Here is a 4545-nt window from a genome sequence, read left to right on the forward strand (position 1 = left end):
CATATGTAAACAAAAATGCCTTAATAGCCAAAGCAATCCTAAGCTTTGCCTTAACAAGGACTACCATAATTCTGGATCTCAAATTATCCAAGAACCATATATGGTAACACAGGGGTCTTCCCAGAGACTCATACTCCAACCAAGTACCATGCATGGAGATAACCTAGAACCCCTGCACAGATGTAGCCCATGGCAGTTTAGTGTCCAAGTGGGTTCCATAGTAATGGGATAGAGGGACTGCCTCTGACATAATCTGATTGGCCTGCTCTTTGATCACCTTCCCCTGAGGGGGGAGCAGCCTTACCAGGCCACAGAAGATGACAGTGCAGCCACTCCGGATGAGATCTGATAGACTAAGATCAGAAGGAAGGAGAGGAGGACCTCCCCTATCAGTGGACTTGGGGAGGGGCATGTGTGAAGAAGGGGGAAGGAGGGTGGATCAGGAGGGGAGGAGGGAAGGGCTTATGGGGGGATACAAAGTGAATAAAGTGTAATTAATAAAAAAATTAAAAAAAAATAGACACATAGACCAACAGAACAGTAGACCAAAAAGTAAACACAGAGAACTACTGTCACCTAATTTCCAATAAAAGTGTCAAAATATACAGCTTAAAAAGTGCAACTTTTTAAAGAAATGGTGCTGGGAAAATTGGATGTCCACCAGTGAGAGAACAAAGCCTGATCTGTATGTCTCTCCCACAAGTCTAAATTTGTTAATTTGGTGATTAAGGAAGACCTTACTACAAAACCTGAAATGCTGAGACTTCTAGAAGAAAACAGGAAAACATTTCAAGACAAAACTTTCTGAAAAGGGCTATAGATAGCACAAAATAATCCCAAAAAATCAACAAATGAGATTGAACGAAATTAAAATGGTTCTACATAGCAAAGGATCAGCAGAATAATGTAGTGAGAGTTTTGACTTCTTAAAAAAAAAAAAAAAAACAGTTGCAGGATAAGAGGCTACTTCACAGTAAGTGACTATCAGGGTCGTGATCTTTGCCAGCTGCAGACAGTTTATTCTGAGGACTCTGGAGAGGGTGTAAATGGGAGAGCCTGAGAGCGCCTGTGAGGGCCTCATTGCTACCCCCACTGCCGCTGGTTCCTCCTGCTATTGTATTTGCTAGTGCTGGACAGTTGGACCGCTGCAGCTGCATATTCTGACAAGGAAAATTGGACTTGCCCCAAGGAACCCGATGTCCCTAATCATCAGGAAGTAGCCTATAGAGACCAATGCTCTCTCGTCTCTAACCTTCTTTCTCTCCTACCTAGTGTTGGGGAGTTGGAAAGGATTAGGGTAGAATAGGGGTTGGAAGGGAGGTAGAGGTATAAGAACCCAATAAAATAGATTTTAAAAATACATCAACAGGGTAAACTGGTAACCTGAAAAATGGGGAGTGTGATATAGAATATGAAAAAAAACGAAAAGATCAAATTGTTCAGTCAATAAATGAGCTGATAAACTGAGTAGACAATTCTCAAAAAAAGTCAAGTGGCCAATAAATATTTGAAAAAAAAAAGTTGAACATTTTTAAACACCAGACCAAAAAAAAAAAAAAAAAAAGCAAATTAAACTCGTTTTGTGAGTCTACCCCATCCCTTTCAGAATGGCTATCATCAAGAAAATAGATGACAGTAAATATTGATAAAGATGTCAGGGCAAAGCACACACAGTGGTGGGAATATGAACCTCTGTGGCCACTGTGGGTGTCAGTAGGGAGACTCCTCAAAAACTCAAAATAGATCTGGCACATGACCCAGCTGTAACACTCTGGGAATATACCCAAAGGCCTCTGCGTCAGCAGACCATAGAGACACACACAGGTACATCCATGGGTATTGCTGTGCTATTCACAACGTTCAGGTAATGAACAGCCTGCATGTCCATCAGGAGCTGAACAGACAAAAAGATGCAGTACACATACACAGCAGAATTTCTGTCTAAAAAGGAATCGAAGTTATGACAACTGGAAGAAGATGGATGGAATTAAATATCATTATGTTCAATGAAATAAGCCAAGCTCAGAAACACAAATACCACTTGGTTTCTTTCATATACAGACTCTAGAGTTAAATATATATATAAATTGTGTATGTTTGTGTTGGTGTTGGTCATGAAAGTAGAAAAGAGTACCTTGAAAGGGAAGAGCTCTTAAGTAGGGGAAGGGGGAGGGGAAGGGGTTGTAATAGAATACATGTGACATGAAAGCTGAAGGAAAGAAGGAACACTTGGGAGACCAGCAAGAAGGGTAGAGGACTGGGAGGAGGCAATGGAGGGCGTGGAATAACCGTAATTACACACAAGTATGAAAAGGCTGCAGTGAAACCCATTACTCTGTGCGCTAACCTAAAACTTGATTTAAAAAGTAATTATATGCTGACAGACAATGGTTGGGATGAACAACATTTGAATATATTTAAAACCATTTCTCTTCTGCATTTTTCATGCTGCCTTCAAAGTAAGGGGGCACAGTTCAGTTCTACCTGCGCTCTAAGATGATCTGAAAGGCACACGCTTTGTTTATTCAGTCAGCAGATGTTCAGTAATTGTGTAGCGTGTATTGGCCACCGCGCAAGCAGCTTGGGGTGCACTAGCTTCCCCTCGAGGGCTGACAATATAAAGAACACTGGCTTGGGGCTGGAGAGATGGCTCAGAGGTTAGGAACACTGTCTGCTCTTCCAGGGGTCCTGGGTTCAATTCGCAGCAACCACATGGTGGCTCACAACCGTCTATACAGCTATCTGATGCCCTCTTCTGGCCTGCAGGTGTACACGCAGATAGGGCACTCATACATTGGTAAAGAAATAAAGACATTAGAAAACGAAAACTTCTAACGAAAGAAAGAAAAAGAACACTGACTTCTGATGGGCAGCCGACCCCAGTCTCCATGTTGTCTTTCCAGTCACGCCATGGGTCTTCCCATACACAGGCCGCACTGGTTCTCTCATTTGTGAACAAATGTGCAGTTTTTCACCAGCTATAATGATCTTTGTGTTTTCCTTTACTGCAGATACTGGGGATGGCAGGGCTAGAGACTGAACCCAGGGCCTTGGGCGAGCTAGGCAACTGCTTTGCCACTGAGCCATATCCCTGACCCAACAAGGGCTTGGCTTTGGGGTTCCAGATGCAGACGGGCAGGGATTAAGTAAAGAGGTGTATGGGGATAGCCTTACCTCATTCTCACTTACGGATTTTCCTTGCGGTTCAGCTCAGGCCAAAAGATCATCCAGACTCGGGCTCCCCACTTACACCTTGTCATTTCTTTCCTCGGTCTCAACTTCAATCTCTCTTCTCCCCTTCCATAGGCATTAAGTTTAGCCAATTTTTTTCCTTATTTTTCTTGTTTGCCCCGACCTATTCTACTAAACCAGGACTGTCATCACAAAGTTAAAAACAAAGATTGCTTAATTTAAACAACAGAAATTAATTTTTCACCATTTAAAAGTCATCAGCTGAGTGGTGGTGGTGCATACCTTTAATCCCATTACCTGGGAGGTAGAGGCAGGTGGATCTCTGTGAGTTCAAGGCCAGCCTGGTCTACAGACTGAGTTCCAGGACAGCCAGGGCTACACAGAGAAACCCTGTCTCAAAAATCCAAACCAAACCACCACCAACAAAAACAGCTATCAATTATATCTTCTATTCTTTTACGTTGCATGTGTGTGTGCATGCTCTCACACACACACAAACACACACAGGTATATAGTATTTTGAAATAGAGCCTATTATGGAGCTCTGGTTATCCTGGAACTCCATATAGATCAGGTTGGCCTCAAACTCACAGAAATCTGCCTTCCTCTGCCTTCTGAGTGCTGGGATTAAAGGTGTGCAGCACCAACCCTAATAATTACATTTCTAAAAATAATGACTAGAGATATAGTTTAAAATGGTTTTAATTAACAAACCAAAAGCAGTGGTTAGATGCCACAAAGTAGGTGGAAGACTGTATGTATGTTGTTAGGCCCAAGGGCCTCTTCCATCCTTGCCAAGGGGAGTGCCTACCTTCTCTCTTTTCATACAATATGAAAATATGGTTTTAATATTTTAAAGTTACCTAACTAGTAGAAAAAATTTACGAAAATTTACTTTACAGATGGTTTAAGACTATGAAAAAATGTTAATGTTTTAAAAGCCCCCATATCACCAGGCAGTGGTGATACACATCTTTAGTTCCAGCATTCAGGAAGCAGAGGCAGGAGGATTTCTGAGTTTGAAGCCAGCCTGGTCTACAGAGTGAGTTCCAGGATAGCCAAGGCTACATAGAAAAACTCTACGCTGGAGAGATAGTTCAGCAGGTAAGAGCACTGTCTGCTCTTTCAAAGGTCCTGAGTTCAACTCCCAGCAACCACATGGTGGCTCACAGCCATCTACAATGCTATCTGGTGCCCTCTTCCGGCATGTAGGCGTATATGAAATCATATACATAAAAAAATGCATAAGTAAAGAAAGAAACATATACATAAAAATAAAGAAAAAAGAAAAACCCTGTCTCAAATAAATAAATAAATAAAATCTATCATATAAACTTGAACATTTATTATAAT

At 41.7% G+C, this 4545-nt stretch overlaps 1 pseudogene; it reads right to left on the reverse strand.

Moving 5' to 3' along the window:
* Positions 1-3906: 3906 nt before the first annotated feature.
* Positions 3907-4025, reverse strand: LOC129692636 (U6atac minor spliceosomal RNA; annotated as a pseudogene).
* Between the last annotated feature and the right edge of the window lie 520 nt (positions 4026-4545).

Source organism: Psammomys obesus, unplaced genomic scaffold, assembly GCF_907164565.1.
Source record: "Psammomys obesus unplaced genomic scaffold, mPsaObe1.curated_primary_1811, whole genome shotgun sequence".
In the NCBI taxonomy this organism is placed as follows: Eukaryota; Metazoa; Chordata; class Mammalia; order Rodentia; family Muridae; genus Psammomys; species Psammomys obesus.